At 49.6% G+C, this 16497-nt stretch overlaps 1 protein-coding gene across 13 annotated transcripts in view; it reads left to right on the top strand.

Annotated features, from left to right (window-relative positions):
• Positions 1 to 66: 66 nt before the first annotated feature.
• EXD3 (exonuclease 3'-5' domain containing 3) overlaps positions 67 to 16497 on the top strand; it is a 95220-nt gene continuing 78789 nt past the window's right edge. For 12 of the 13 annotated variants that reach the window (XR_006889885.1, XM_046670395.1, XM_046670374.1 and 9 more), the window contains exon 1: positions 67 to 199. The gene's annotated coding sequence lies outside the window, so the exon portion shown is untranslated. The remainder of the gene's footprint in view (positions 200 to 16497) is intronic. The other variant, XM_046670290.1, reaches the window with a different exon arrangement.

The raw sequence follows: 16497 nt of genomic DNA, 5'->3' as shown, positions 1-16497 counted from the left end.
CCGGCCGTGCCCGCCCCCTCCCGCGTCGGCCCCGCCCGTCGAGGCTGATGCCCCAGCTCCTTGCGCTCGCGCTTCCCTTCCGCCGCCCACAGCTCGCGCGGCCGCGTCGGCCCCCGTGCCGCGGGAAAAGCGGTCCGGGCCCGCTGTGGACGCCGCTGCCGCGGCCGGCCAAGGTTCCGGGCGGACCCCGCCGGCTGAGGTGAGGGATCCCGAGCCGAGTGCGGCGGGCGCGGGCTGGGCCGGGTCCAGGGGCTGCGGGGCGGGTGCGGCTCCGCCCAGTGCCGCTTTGTGGACGAGCTGGCGGCCTGGCCGGCCTCGGGCCCGCTGTGGCCCCCGCCCGCGAGCGCGCCAGGCCCTCGGCCCCCGGGCTATGCGGGAGGGGCGGGCACGCCCTGGGGTCGCCCGCCGGCAGCCGGCGCTGGAGGGGGACACAGCTGGACGCTTACCCCCCCAGGTGGGGAAACTGAGGCCCAGAGTGGGGGAAGCAGGTCGTGGTTGCCGTCCTTAAAAAAAATGAAAGAGCCAGTTGTTTCGCCCCCGGAAATTAATAAAGAAACCGAACTACAGCACGCGGAAGGCCTGTAGGGGAGCCCGGCCCCGTCACGTGGCAATCACTCCAAACAGGAAGTACAACCACTTTAACGCTGAGGGAAGACTTCTCTCCCACCTGGCAACAGCCCAGCCAATCGGAAATGTCACAGCTCAGCCAACCAGAAACACCACAGCTCAGCCAATCAGAAACACTGCAGTTCAGCCAATCAGAAATGCTGCAGTTCAGCCAATCAGAAGTGCTGTGGCTCAGCCAATCAGGAATGCCACAGTCCAGCCAATCAGAAATGTTGCAGCCCAGCCAATCAGAAATGCCACAGCTCAGCCAGTGAGAAGCTGCTGACCCCTGATCTGTTCCTCTCCCCCAATGGACTTTCCTTTAGAACAGCTCCACCCTCTCCCCCTTTTCTCTATAAAAGCAGCTCCCTCCCGTGTTTGCTGGATTTCCCTGTGGTTTGTATTTGCACATCTGTGTTGTACTTCTTTGGCTATTTCTGAATAAGCTCGTTTTGACTGTAAAATAGCTGGAAAGTTTGCTTTTGAGTTGACTATAGACAAAATGAGTTTATTCGCGAATGGCAGAGGAATTGCAATTCAGGAAATATAAACTATGGTGAACCACAGGCACGTCCTAAGAGGAAGGGGGAAGGTCAGCTTTTATTAGGTTTTGGGAGGAGATTGGGGAGGATTGTGTTGAACAAACATTCACTGCAGGAGAACAAAATCAGATTGGTGGCTTTTCATTGGTTGCAAGTGGTGGACAGTCTGTCATTACTGAGTCTTTCTTCTTGCTGTTGTTGGCCTTAAAAAGAAAACAACAGCCAATTATTTTACCAGCAAAATGGGTTTATTCTGGAATAGCAGAGGAACTGCCTTTTGGGACAAGCAAGCTATGGCAGAACCACAGGCAAGCCCAGCCAGCAGAGGGGAGGAATGTCACGCTACAGAGAAAAAGGAGGGAGTTGGGCGCAGGGGTGGGGAGGTGATGAGCAAAAGGCCCTTGGAGGAGAGTAGGAGTCTGGGGCTGCGACGGCTCCTCATGGGCTGAGCTGCGATGTTTTCCCATTGGCTGGGCCTGTTGCTGGGCCAGGAGAAAGTCGTCCTTCCTCCCGCTGGGGTGGTAAAGTGGGCGGCTTCCTGCCCAGAACTGCGCAGGTTGAGATGGTGGTGTGTGCCTGAGAGCTCCGCCTGCAGGGCTTCCCAGCTCCGTTTTAAATGAGGTTTTCTCTTTATTAATTTTCACACTAGGCAAATTGAGATGAGTGGTATTCACAGCTTCCTGACTCCGTTTTCCTTGCCTCTTTTTCACATTTTCCCCTTTTGAGCAAGATCTTTCTGTGAAAGCATTTATGATCAAGTTCTGGTTGTTTATTTATCAAATTTTTTCCCCTGGTCCCTCAGCTGGGAAGGACCTTTCCCAGGAGCTTTGTCCCACGTTGCAGGGCGGGCGGATGGTGATTGGAAACCATAGAGGCCACATTCGAGCATCAGGGAAGCTAGAAGGAGGGGCTCTCAGGCGTTTTCCACTTTTAAGTTCGGGGTTTGTCTAGGTCATAGCATTGGGATTCATTTTGAAATGCTGGACTATCATCACTTTATTTGGCGCACCATTTCTGCAGACTCAACAGGCAATAGTAGAAAATTTTAAAGTGATTATGCAAAATGAAATTAAAAGCAATATGACAAATTCAGTTTATATGATGGTTCTAAACTATGACCCTAGACCTGAAGGTAACCAGCTGAACAAATCAAAAGACCACAGTCAGTTGAAATTTGTTGTAACCAATGGGCTTGTTCTCTAATTTTATGTAGTTGAGTTTCTACTTCCCAGAGGAATTTATCCAAGTGCAACAGGCAGTGTTTCCTATTGCACATACACTTCCTTGTTCAGCAGGTAAATAATCAAGAGCTATTCTGTTGTCTAAAACCGCTTTGGCTAAGGAATCAAGTGATCTTTCTTGGGCAGTTATTGCCTTGGCAGTGGAATCCTCAACTTCTAGTGTCAGAGAGAGCTTTCTGATCGTCTGTTCATTGGCACTTACCCCAATAAGAGGGAATAATGCCCTTTTCAGGGAGTAGGACATAGAATCAGGTGTTTGTCCTGGGAGTTCTCTTTTAAGACAATTGTGAGGGTTTAGTGGAGAGGACCAATGGGAGGCCTCAGATTTGTTATAAATAGAAAATAGAAGAGTAAATACAGCAAGAGCGCAGTGTCCTTTTATCCTCCAGCTGTCAAGACAATGAGTTGCCCAAGCATGGGGGCCATTGCTGAAGGCTTCACATAAAAAAGAGTAGCCAGGATGTAAACATAGGGCTCCCTCATAAGTATTAGCATTTATGAACCCATTGGTCAGTATACAGAGTGGCATCGTTCAGCCAAGGCTCAAATACTGTATTATTACATATGGAAAGACTACCCAAATATCCGGATCTGACAGCAAGCCTACAAATGGTATGGGTTATGCTGCTGCTTTGCAGTATCTTTTATGTATTTGATGGATCTAGGGGCTGGCCCCGTGGCCAAGTGGTTAAGTTTGCGTGCTCCGCTGCAGGCGGCCCAGTGTTTCATTGGTTCGAATCCTGGGCGTGGACATGGCACTGCTCATCAAGCCACGCTGAGGCGGCGTCCCACATGCCACAACTAGAAGGACCCACAACGAAGAATATACAACTATGTACTGGGGGGCTTTGGGGAGAAAAAGGAAAAAAAAAAAACCTTCGATGGATCTAATTTTCCCTTTCCAGGGTTGGTTAAAATGAGGCAAGGAATGAGGGCATGCAGATTTAATATTCTAACCTAATAAAGGGGATGTTCAGAGCAGTTTAGGCGTGCTGTGGCATTTGGGGTCCCGGTGAAATTACTTATGGGGTGAACTAAGGGGTCACTGCTATTGTGGACAGATTGAGGTTTCTGGTGACAAATCTAACAATTGGAGAGGTTTCCCGCTTTTGCAGTAGATTGGGAAATGCGGCTAAGAGTATTGTCTGTCTAAGGAAAAGAGGGAACAGTAACGCTTTTGGCCATGGGATTTGGAGAGCTTCCACAAATTTGCCAGTTGGGTCATAATGATGACATTGGTATGTTCAACTAGTCCTGAAGACTGAGACTGATTTAAAATGTCTGGGAGCAGTGTGGAAAGGTTTCCCAGGATTGTATTTTGGCAGGTGGGGCAAGCAAAGTAGCACTTTTTGTGACCTTATTAATATTTCCTCACCAGTATCAGCAGACAAATGATTTAATACATGTCCTGTAGTCAGTAATGGGAATTTTAGAGTCTCTGGCAGGACTGGATTATTATTTGGCCCAAACCAGAGTTCTCTCTTTTTTATCAAACCAACAGTTACTAGATTTCCAATTTTGTTTTTCCTTTTCTGGGGCCAATTGTTGGGCATCTCTGGCCAACTTTTCTAGATCATCATTTGGGGAAACATCCCTTTGGACCATGGCAGAGGCATGGCTATTGGTTTCCTTGAGAACAGTGTTCTTGGTGGAAATATCAGGGAGGTGGTTCCCTTTAGCTTCCAGGGAGCCAAGTTTGGAATGCACAGGGACCTTGATTATGGCCAGAGCAGCAGGCAAAAGTATAGCATCTAATAATTCCTGAGCATAAGGGCTGTTTTTAATTTTGTCTGTGCTAGAAGTAAAGAAACCATTTGTTTCCATAACATTGCAAAATTGTGAGCCACTGCAAAGGCATATCTACTGTCAGTGTAAACGTTGGCAGTTTTGTCCTTAGCTAAAATGCAGGCCCAAGTAAGAGCATATAATTCAGCCTGTTGGGCCAAAGTAGCCAAAGGCAAATGTGCTGTCTTGATGACTTCAGAAGGAGTTGCAATTACAAATCCAGCACAATATTTGCCATTTTCACTTTCCAAGTAAGAACATCAGTGAACCATGAGAAATCTGCGTCATCCAAAGAGTTTCCTGCAAATCAGTCAGGAGGTGATCTGTTGGAGGCAAACAGTCATGAGGAAGATTGTCTTTAGAGGAGGGAGAAGGGTGGCAGGGTTTAGGCTATTTCAGGGAGAAAGGGTTATAGGAGGAGCAGTTAGCGAGAGGGTCTCATAGGAGGTGAGACGAGAGGCTGAAAGCTGTTGTGTGTGGTGAGAGATAAGAAGAGCTTCCACAGCATGTACACAAAGATGGTTGGGGGAGCCCATGATTGTTTCCTTGGTGGCCTTAACCAGGACAGTGGCAGGAATGGCTCTGAGGCAGGGGGGTATCTTCATGCCACAGGGTCTAGTTGTTGGCTATAATATCCTATGAGTCAATGATGGTCCCATGTTTTTGGGTGAATACCCCAAGGGCATTTCCTTCCTTTTCATACACAAAAAGGAGAAAAGGAAGTTGATAATTGCGATGTTGAAGGGCAAGGGGGTTTATTTTTAAGGTATTAAAAACTAGGTCATCCTGATCTTCCCATGTAATCGGGTCAGAGTTGCTGGTTTTGAGTAGGGCATATAAAGGCTGGGCCGTGAAAGAAAGATTTGGAACCCAGTTCCAGCAGTAGCTGGCCAGTCTGAGAAATTCTCACAATTGGTGTTTGGTTTTTGATTTTGGGAAGTTCAGGATGCCGTGACCTCTATCTGGATCTAAGCGTAGCCCTTGTTCTGAGGTCAGGTGTCTTAAACAGTGAAGTTAAGTTTGAACAAACTGCAGTTTTTCTTTGGCGACCTTGTATTCCTTTAAGGCTGAACGTTTTAACAGGTGGATGCTGTCCTCCTCCGAAGAGGCTTGGGAAAGGGAGCAGAGAAGCAAGTCATCTGCATATTGTAATAGGGCAGAACCTTCAGGAAATCTTATGTCTCCTAAATCAGCTTTTAAGGTTTGCAAGATCAAGAAGGACTTTCAGTAAAACCCTGGGGCATCACTGTCCCGGTGTATTGTTGTCCTTCCCAAGTGAAAGCGAAGAGATGTTGCCTGGCCTTATCCACAGAGATGCTGAACAAGGTGCTGCATAAGTCAGCCACTGGGGAAAATTTGCTTTTGGTGGGGATGGAGGCCCATGAAGTGTGGGGATGAAGAACAGCAGGGCAATGAGGGATGACAGTAGTGTTTATTGCTTGGAGGTCCTGGACAAGTCTCCATCCTCAGCCCTTAGATTTTCTCACAGATGAAATAGGGGTGTCACAGGGACTCGTGCCGGGGATAATGAGGCCTCATGGTCTTCTGTTATTGCCTGAATGCCTTGAAGTGTCTCTCTTTTTTTAAAAAAAAAAAAAAAGATTTTATTTTTCCTTTTTCTCCCCAAAGCCCCTCGGTACACAGTTGTATATTTTCAGTTGTGGGTCCTTTTAGTTGTGGCATGTGGGAGGCCACCTCAGCATGGACTGATGAGCCGTGCCATGTCCGCACCCAGGATCCGACCTGGTGAAACCCGGGGCCGCTGAAGCAGAGCGAGCGAACTTAGCCACTCGGCCACAGGGCCAGCCCCAAAGGGTCTCTTTATTTATAGGGTATTGCTGGATTCTGGGGAGAGGCTTTGAGGGATTTATTTGGATGTTAATAGGAGGTGCGCTCTGGATTCTGCCGAAATCAGTTGAGGGTTTTGCCCATAAGGAAGGTGACAGCTGATCCAACAGAGACAACTGGTTAGCGTCCTTGGAATTAGCTCTAGCCATCAGAGATGGAGCAAATAATGGGCGTTGAAGGGTCGTGTGGTTCACCTGATTGGCTATTTTGGTTGCTCCTGTTGAATTCTAGAATTATGGAGAAAGAAATTCCAGTATGGTATTTCTCTAAAAAATCTCAGCCCAATAAATGAATAGGGGCAGAGGAACTAAAGAAAAAGGAGTGGGCACCTTTTAGAGGGCCTAAACAAAAGGGGACGGTTTAGAGACAGGGGCCTCTTGAAGTTTGAGACCCACTGTCTGAACTGTTTCAGTTCTCCGAGGCAGGGGCTGTTTCATAACAGTGGGCTTGAGCAGCCAGAGTGTAGCACTGGTGTCAGTAAGGACAGAGAGAGACTCATTCCCAATCTGGAGAGTTGTTTCTCCAAGATGGGTCGGTCAGAAGAAGGATTGGGGAAATCCCCTGTGATTCCTCAGAGTCGCATCACTGGAAGCGGGAGGGCGCTGGAAGGATCGGCCAGAGGGCTGAAGCTGTTTGGAGCATTTCAGCTTATAACGGTTTTTTCCCAGTGTCCCAGCTTCTGCAGTAATGGCAGAGGCCAGGAGGGTTTTCAGTTCGTTTAGAGTTCTCCATTTGTTGTGGTTGCAAATTAAGGATCTCTGTGGTCTTCTTTTTTGTTGAATCCTCTGGGATACAGACAAGCTGATTTGATATATTAACTGAATTTGGAGTGAGCGTAGTTTCCCATTCCTTCCTGGTCCTTTTAACTAAAAGAGAAAGATCCTGGTTCAATATGTTAATAAGCATGGAGTTAATGGCTACCTGAGTGGATTCAACATTTAAAGGAAGACCAGAATTTTCCTTAAAAACAATCTGCAGTTGATTATAATAGTCGTGAGCAGGTTTGTCAGGTTTTTTCATGCAAGCCTGAATTTTGTTCCAACCAACAGGCTTAGGAAAAGCTTTTGTAATTGTTCGGTGAGGTTCTGTAGCAGTTGTTCAGGCATCCTGCCAAAAAGTGGAAGTCTGTTTTTCTAAATCCCTTTGAGGATTTTCCCATCAGGCAATTTTCATCCAATGTTGGGCCTGACCTTCACTGACAAGCCTGTGGACTAATTGATATAAATCTGAGAAACCAAGTTGATAAGTTTGAATAACTATGTTAAATTCTTCAGCAAATCTATGAAGATCCTCAGTTACTTTGGGAAAGTCTGACTATGGCTCGTAATTCAGCCTTAGTCCAGGGAACATAAGAAATCAAGGATTTAGCAGCTGGATCTTCAAAGGGCTTAACTTTAAAGGGGTAAGTTCTGAGAGGGTCAGAGGAAGAGGGAGTGAGGAGAGGTTCAGAGAAACAGGAAAGTTCAGTGAGAGGATTAGAAGGGGGAAGTGGAGGGTCTAGAGAAGGTAGGGGCGGCTTGGAAAGGACAGAGGAAGATGGCGGAGGCAGAGCCTGAGCACGAGACGGCTGCTGCACATCCAGAGACAGACGACCGGGGAGGGACGGCGAGCCCTCAGAAAGCGTTTTGACGTCTTTCGATTGTTTGTTCACGCCAGTTAATTTAGAAGTGTGTGTTGTAAAGAGGCAGTTTTCGAGTCTTGAATACACTTGGAAGGCTCCAGCTACCAGTTAAAATATGCATGCCTTTCAATGTCTTTCATTTTAGAGCTGCGGTCTTCTAATTTAGTTCTGAGAAAAGCAAGTTTGGCAGATGGAAAGTTCCTCATAATGGCCACTGGAGTTCTAAATTATCTTTGATTAAGTTGGTCAATTTAGTTAAAATTGTGTATGAGGAGGGACCCTAGTTTTTAAACATAAAACTGGCTGGGGTCCCTGAAGGAGGGCTGCCCTTGGAGCATTTGGATGACTGGGATCCCATTTCTCAGAGGTTTTCTTGGAAGCAAAAGAAAAATTCCTAAATAGTGTCAACTTAAAAGGCAAATTTGCTAGTTATTTTGCCCTCAAAACAAGTATATTCAGGACTAGCCAGAAGAACTGCTGTTCGGGATGTGTGTGCTATGCAAACCATAAGCAAATCCAGAGAACACGGGAGGAAGCTGCTTTTATAGAGAAAAGGGGGAGAGGGTGGAGCTGTTCTACTTTCTAAAGGAAAGTCCATTGGGGGAGAGGAACAGATCAGGATGACACCGGCTCCTCATTGGCTGGGCTGCAGCATTTCTGATTGGCCGAGCTGCAGTGTTTCTGATTAGCTGAGTGCAATGTTTCTAATTGGCCAGGCTGTGGCATTTCTGATTAGCTGAGCTGCAGTGTTTCTGATTGCCAAGCTGTGACATTTCTGATTGGCTGGGCTGTGGCATTTCTGATTGGCTTGGCTGTGGTGTTTCTGATTGGCTAGGTTGTGGCATTTCTGATTGGCTGTGCTGCAGTGTTTCTGATTGGCTGGGCTGCAGTGTTTCTGATTGGCTAGGTTGTGGCATTTCTGATTGGCTGGGCTGCAGCGTTTCTGATTGGCTAGGTTGTGGCATTTCTGATTGGCTGGGCTGTGGCATTTCTGATTGGCTGGGCTGCAGCATTTCTGATTGGCTAGGTTGTGGCATTTCTGATTGGCTGGGCTGCAGTGTTTCTGATTGGCTGGGCTGTTGCCGGGTGGGAGAGAAGTCTTCCCTCAGAGGTAAAGTGGTTGTACTTCCGGTTTGGAGTGACTGAGGATGTGCTGGGGCCGGGGCTCCCCTGCAGGCCTCCCTGTACTGTGTAGTTGAGGTTTCTGCTATTAATTTCCACAATAGCCTGATTCCAAAGGAATTACCCTGAAATTCTAGCATGCTTCCAGTAAGAAAACAAAGGAGTACTCACCAAAAGGACAGTGCCTTCACAAAGAGTAAAAACAGATCCTAAATAAAGTCAGAGAGCTCAAAATGCAAGAGAGCAGAGCTTGATCCAGGAGACTTACCCTCCAATTCCAGGGTCGGCAAGAAAGCAGTGAGCCTAGTGGGCTCTGTGGGTACAGGCCCCTGTTTGCTCAACAGCCTTGGAGTTCTTGAGGGTCTTCTTTTGATCCTACTTCTGATCACCAAGTAATGTCGTCCTTAAGAATGAAATAGTTGTTGTACCCAAAAAATGAATTTATTCAGCCACAGCAGAGGAATTGCAATTCAGGAAATACAAGCTATGGAGAACCATAGGCAAGTCCAAAGAGAAAAATGGGCTGTCGCCTTTATTAGGTTCTGGGAGGAAACTGAGCAGCTTGAGCAGGTTGAAAAAACAAGTTCATCGCAGGAGACGGAAATCAGAGTGGCAGCTTTTCATTGGCTGCAGGCGGTGAACAGTCTGTCATTCCTGAGGTGCGGGAGTCTTCTTTCTTCCTGCCAGCTATGCAAATTGGGGCGAGTGGCATATGCCTGTGCGCCCTCCTTTCATGGTTTCCCGACTCCATTTTGGAATCAAGTTTCCTTATCCATTTGTCACACAGTATTGCCCCAGCGTTAACAAAAATCATGACCACAGAAGAAGTACACAACTTTAACACAGACAGTGAAGGTACTGAAATTGTTAAAGATTTTGTTTACTTTGGTTCAGTCATCAGTTTAAATGGAGACTGGAGCTGAGAAATCAAGACAAGACTGAGACTTGAAAGGGCAGCCATGGAAGAATTAGGAAAGATCATCGAGTATAAGGAAGCATCATTAGAGAGCAGAGCCAAGGTCATCCACACCCTCTCTTCCCAACTACGACCTACGGGTGTGAAAGTTGGGCAGTGAAGAAGGCCAGCAGGAAAAAAATGGATCCATTTGAATTAGGATGTTAGAGGAGAGCTCTCTGGACCCCCTGCCAGAACCTGAGACGAGTCCTGTGAATGGCTTGGAAGGTGCCTGCGCCCCAAGGACCCTGCTTCCTCACCAGCTGGGACTCAGCCTCCCCAGCTGCTGGCTGGAGGCGGGTGGGCGCCCTCGCCTCCTCTCCGTCCCAGATTCCCGGTGTGGACGCTCAGGTCTCACAACACGCCTCCCCCTCTGCCATCCTCCCTGGTTTCCCAGCAGCGTCTGCGTTTGCTTGGGGTCACTGTCACCCCTGCAGCTCTGCCCAGTCCTGCCTTGGGGAGTTCGGCTACCTCAGCTGCTGCCCCCATCCACCGTCTCTCCGTGGACTCCTTGTGGCCAACAGCTGCAGTCCTCACCCCCACCCTGTCCTTGCAGCTCACAGTCTCCGCCAGACAACCCCTCACCCACCGGGGCCTCCAGTCCCCTGAGGCCCCTTTGTCCGGGCTGAGGGGCCTGGTCACACTGACTGGTCTCTGTCTTGACCACGAGCCTCAGGTGGGTCAGGAGGGGCCTGGTCAGCTCACTCGCTCCTCCCATGACTGGGCTCCTTCCCCGTCCTTTCTCCTCGGCCCCACTCGGCCTGTCTTGCCTCCCAGCCCGGGACCTGGCCCTCTGCTTCCTGGAGAAAATGGAAGCAGCCGGAAGGGGACCCCCCCAGTGTCTGCACCCACAGACCTGCCTCCCCCCTGAGGACCCCTGCTCCTGAGAGGGGTCCCCCCGTGCCCTGGCCCTCTGGTATCCCCAAGGTGCCTCAGGGTGCTCCTCTCTCCTGGCATTATTTCCCCTCACTATAGGGTCAGCCCATCGACCTTACAATTGTACTGTTATTCTTCCCATCTTAAACCAAAAACTCCCCCAAAACCGAAGACCTGACACCTCACACTTGTTCTTTGCTCTCCTTTGCAGCAAAACTCCTTAAAAGAGTTGTTGGTACTTAAAGTCTCCAGTACTTTTTAGAAATCAATATAATTCACATATCATAAAATTCACTTTTTTTTTTTTTTAAAGATTGGCACCTGAGCTAACAACTGTTGCCAATGTTTTTTTTTTCTTCTTCTTTTTCTCCCCAAAGCCCCCCGGTACATAGTTGTATATTCTTCATTGTGGGTCCCTCTAGTTGTGGCATGTGGGATGCCGCCTCAGCGTGGTTTGATGAGCAGTGCCATGTCCGCGCCCAGGATTTGAACCAACGAAACACTGGGCCGCCTGCAGCGGAGCGCGGGAACCTAACCACTTGGCCACGGGGCCAGCCCCCTTGGTTGCAATTTTGACTGTAGTTTTCAAGATGGTAATTCTTTTGTTCATTTGTTTCAAGGTGGTATGGTCTTGAAAACTGGCTAAAGGGTATATGGGGTGTTTCTATAATAATTTCTTACAAGTACATGTATATCTACAATTATCTCAAAATAAAATGTTTAATGTTTTTTAAAAAAAATTTTAACAAGGTCTCAATTACAGGTTTTTCTATTTTACAGATATCCTGAAAGTTGGAGTGATTAAATCACTTCTAAGATTCTTCCAGCTCTAACATTCAATGATTTAAATGTTTTTTAAAAACTTCCTTATGTTTGAGCTAAAATCTGTTCCCAGGTAGATGTTGAGGTGTCTGGAATGGCTGTGATGCACCGAGTCCTAGGGGCACCCTCATAAGGAAGCTGCACGGCCCCCTCCCCAGGCGGGCCGTCCTGTGGTTGCTCACAGCGTCGAAGGGAGACTGCCCAGGCTCCGGCTTGAATTGTGCCTCCTCCGTGTCCAGCTTTGTGTGGGCAGACCCGCCAAGACTGTTTGGCTCACACAATGCCTCTATCAGTGGAAGCGTCCAGAAAGGGAACTATTTCCTAAGGTGAGAAGATGACCAGAGGTCAGCCTGGTGCTGGAACTTACTTCCAAGGGAACTCGATAATTCTCTGTGGTTAATTCTCGAGCACAGATGTCAATCAAATGGTCAGGAGTCGGGTATTTGGGAATTGATTATAGCCCAATACAAGGAAGTTTTTGTTTTGTTTTGTTTTTTAACGATGAGCACTTTCCAAGAAAAAATAAAATGCCGCGAAGGATTTTTCTCTCAGGAAATAAAAATAGCCTTGGGAGCTGGCCCCGTGGCTGAGTGGTTAAGTTCGCGTGCTCCGCTGCAGGCAGCCCAGTGTTTCGTTGGTTTGAATCCTGGGCGCGGACATGGCACCGCTCATCGAGCCACGCTGAGGCAGCGTCCCACATGCCACAACTAGAAGGACCCACAACGAAGAATATACAACTATGTACCTGGGGGCTTTGGGGAGAAAAAGGAATAAAATAAAAAATCTTTAAAAAAAAAAAAATAGCCTTGGATATGGTTTAGACACTTGGCGACCAAGATGAGCTCCATGGGACCTGGGTCTACCCTGGGCTGCGTCTGTAAGACAAGTTCATAGAGTGCCTCCCAGGTCAGGGCGCTCACTGTCAGCCGCCTCTCCCTGAGGGCTCGTTGAGGTGGTACCCACTGTCGGGCTCACTGCCCAGGACTCATGTCTGCAAAACCCACCACTTCAGCCTGTTTTCAGGCTGCTGGCCTTTAACACATTAACTGAGGACCTGGCCCCCCGACCCCACCCCGGCAAATCATCTTAAAGAAGAAAACCAGAAAGGATGGGGAAGGGTGGCACTCAGACAGGTGCGGCGTGCTCTTCTCCGGCCAGCAAAGGCAGCCTGCACGGCAGGGGAGTGGTACAGACAGAAGTGGCTCAAGATTAATCTCTTTTGAGGTTCAGAGTTGAAAGAATATACAACAGGGAAATTTTTAATTCACTCCAGCAGGACTGCGTGGTGGTCAGGGGCTTCCTCCTCCTGCGAGGTAGGCGTCCCAGTGTCATTTGGACCTGGAGGCAGCGCCATTCATCTGTCTTTACTCTCAAGATGTAAACCCACATCCCTTCTACTCTCCCTGCAGCTTCAAACTAAAAATGTGCTGCTGCTGCTCTCTGAGCTGATTTCTACCCACAGGCCTTCCAAGTGGGTGTCCGTACTAGGACTGTAGAGTTGGACACGAAACCCATCCGCCGCCGTGTGGCCACCACACCGTGACCACTGAGGGCCGGGCCTGCCCCCGGCTGTGTGCTGCTGTCGCAGGGGGCAGTAGGACAGAGTGGGGGTGGGAACAGGGCAACCGGCCGGCGCAGTGCTACGTCTGATGAGTCTGGTGATGCGGAAACAGTCTGCGAGGAAGAAGACAGTCCACGGAACGCACTGCGCTCGGGGCTTCCAGGCCTGGTTCCCGACTTCCAAGCGTAAAGGGCCAGTCTGAGGAGCTTCCAGAGAAACAGCGGGTCATCTGCAAAGGAAGGAGGCCCAGGCCAGGAGCAGCTCTGGATGTCGGAAGGAAGAGGGACATCTACGGACTCTTACGAGAAAAAGGCAAATCCAGGGAGCCTGTATTTGACCAAAAAGTGTTTGTGGTGGAGAAGGAAACCGTGCCCCAAAAAGTCAGAAACACAGAAGAAACCAAAAGGAAGAAGAGGGGGTTAATAAAGTGAAAGCTTAACTAAATAATTAAGTCAGAAAGTGTGAAATTAATAAAACCAAAAGCTAGTTCTTTGAAAAGAGCAATGAAATAAGCTTCTGACAAGACTAATTAAGGGGAAACAAGAAAGAAATGAAAAAAAAATACTCAACATTAATGAGAGATGGACAGATGTGAAGATTTACAGCATGCACACTGATATTATGGGATAACTTCTGAGCAAGACCATCTATCCAAACAGACCTGAGAAGACGCAGAAAACCGGAGCCGGCGCTAAGCATCAGACAAAACAGGTCAGGAAAGTTCCCGCCACACAGGTGCCAGACTGGCGCTGGTGAGTCCTTGCGGCCTGTGCAACTGTGCCGTCCTGGACGTGGGTCCCCAGCCCCAGGTGAGGCTTGAGGTGACGCAGCCCCTGCCTCATCCTGGCTGCAACCCCCAGAGACCCTGAGCCACGACCACTGGGCCCAGCTGCTCCCAATTCCTGGCCCCGACACCAGGGGACAGTAAATGCTAGTGGTGGTTCTGAGCTGCTGAGTTTGGGGCAGGCCGCTGAGCAGCACAAGATAACCGATAGGAGAGGGTACAGCCATCGGGCTTGACCACGAGGGCGGAGCTGGAGCCGGGCTCCAGGAGACCGAGCTCTGCAGCGGAGAGCGCCTGGTGCCAGCGGCCGGAGTGGCCACCTCCTGCACATCCCGTCTGGTGGCCGGGCCGGGTAGCAAGCAGGCGCGACCATCTCCTTTCTGAAGCTGATTCCATGGTAGCTTATTTTACCTTTTGAAAATAATGTTTGTGGGGTGTTTTTCATGAATACAAAGTGGAGTGTGTTCATTGTATAATGTTTAGAAAATAGAAAAAATAAAAGAATGGACAGACAGCTGGTGGTCTGCGCCCCCAGGGGCCGGCTCGTGGGTCGGAGGCCCAGCAGATCCTCGGTCACACGTCCCACTCGGTTCTGACGAGGCCCCGCCCACTGCTGCACGGCCGCTTCTGTTAAATATGGCTTCATGCCACACTGGGAGGGTTTTATCCATGACGTTAAATATTTTTGTAAAATGTCATTTTTAAATAGCCGTTCATAGTTCATTGGATTTCTACCCCATTTTGTCCGTTAGGAGGCCCTCGGTAAGAGCAGCCGGGGAGTGGGGAAGCCACACGAACAGTGGGGTGGTGACCTCGGCCCTCTGCCCCTGCCGCATCTGGCACCCCAGAAAGGGTCCCGGGGGGGCCGGTTCCTCCCTGTGCTGTGGGCGATGGGCTCGCAGAGCGGCGTGGGTGCAGGGAAAATCCAGATCCAGGGCTGAAGCCCACGCAGTCAACCCGAGTGACCGTGACAACATGGCTCACAGCCCGTGTGCAGAAGACCCAGCCTGTCACTGCTGCTCGGAAGCCCTCGCACTTCTTGCCCCCACGCCCCCCGGGGTCGCTGAAAAGTCACTTTCTTGTGTTTAAAATTGGCGGTCTTGACTTTTAAAGAAAGGAACGGCCCTTAAATCAGTAAGTGAAAAATCACTCCCACTAAGATGGATAAAGTGAAAAAGACAGACCCCAACAGGTGTCTGTGAGGATGTGGGGCACCTGCGACGCTCCTGCACCGTGGCGGGAGCATAAACTGCAGCCGCAGCCGTGGACGGTCTGGTGGGTCCACAGAAGGTTAAACACAGAGTCACGCGTGGCCCAGCAGTTCTGCTCCTAGGGGTCCACCGAGAGAAGTGACAGCCTGTGTCCACACGGAGACCTGTGCCCGAATGTTCACAGCAGCCAAAGCTGGTGACAGAGGGCCGCCCGGTGGCGCAGCAGTTAAGTTCGCATGTTCCACTTCGGCGGCCCAGGGTTCACCAGTTCGGATCCCAGGTGTAGACATGGCACCGCTTGGCAATCATGCTGTGGCAGGCGTCCCACATATAAAGTAGAGGAAGATGGGCACGGATGTTAGTTCAGGGCCAGTCTTCCTCGGCAAAAGGAGGAGGATTGGCAGCAGATGTTAGCTCAGAGCTAATCTTCCTCAAAGAAAAAAAAAAGCTGGAAACAACCCCAATGTCCCTTAACAAATAGACATGGTCCATCACACCATGGAACGTTACTCAGCCGTGAACAGGAATAAGTGCCGACACACACTGCCAATGGCGAACCTTGAAAACATCAGCCGAATGAGAGAAGCCAGACAGAAACCTCACTCTTCATGTGGTTCCATTTGTATGAAATGTCCAGAACGAGCAAATCCACAGAGACAGAAAGTGGATTCGTGGTTGCCAGAGTGACTACTATGGGCACAGGGTGAGTCCTTCTGGGTGATGAGATGTTCTGGAATCAGTGGTGGTGGTTGCACACACCTGAATGTACTGAAACATGGAGCTCACTTGAGAAGGGTGAGTTTTAGGGTGTGTGGATGATGTCAGTACAGCTCTGAACTCACCAAGATGTTTCACAAACATTTAATTGTTTGAAAACCAATTGAAGAAGCTCTCAAGTGAGTGTGTTGTTTAACTGAAGAGGCCTGAGCGCCCCCTGTTTGCAGGGGTCCGGGCTGTGCACCCCCATGTCCCTGGGGATCTGGGGTGGTGACCGTGTCCCCGCCTGCATTTGGAGTTTGGGGACAGCAGAGTGAATTTCCCGGGTGCGGCTGTGAGGGTCGGGGGCCACGTGGTCCAGGCTGTGTGCTCGTCCTGCTCCGTGCGTCCGGCAGGCCCCCCGTGGGCAAGCAGAGCTTTGCGGGGCCCGGGCAGCTGCGTGGGGGAGGCAGCTGGGTGCCTCTGGGCCACTGTTCTGTCGGTCGGCTGCTTTTCTCTTTCAAAACCAGGGTGTCCAGCAGAAATATGTGAACCACACGTGCAATTTTAAATTTTCTAGTAGACGCACTAAAAATATAAAAAGAAATGGGAAATTAATTTTAATAATAAATTTTATTTAACCCCAGTATACCCAAAATATTATCATTCCCACACGTAACCCACGTAAAAATCAGTGTGAGGCATTGTATGCAGTCTGTAACGTGTGCAGTTTGTGCTCACGGCGGGTGCGGCTGTCCTGTGGGACGGGGGCCGGCCGGTGTGAGGGCTGGGAGGGATGGCGCTCCAGGCCTCAAGGCCTCCCCTGT

The sequence above is a fragment of the Equus quagga genome, chromosome 1, assembly GCF_021613505.1.
Source record: "Equus quagga isolate Etosha38 chromosome 1, UCLA_HA_Equagga_1.0, whole genome shotgun sequence".
Lineage (NCBI taxonomy): Eukaryota > Metazoa > Chordata > Mammalia > Perissodactyla > Equidae > Equus > Equus quagga.
Note: the sequence above shows the minus strand (reverse complement) of the source record. Positions and strands in the feature narration are given on the sequence as shown.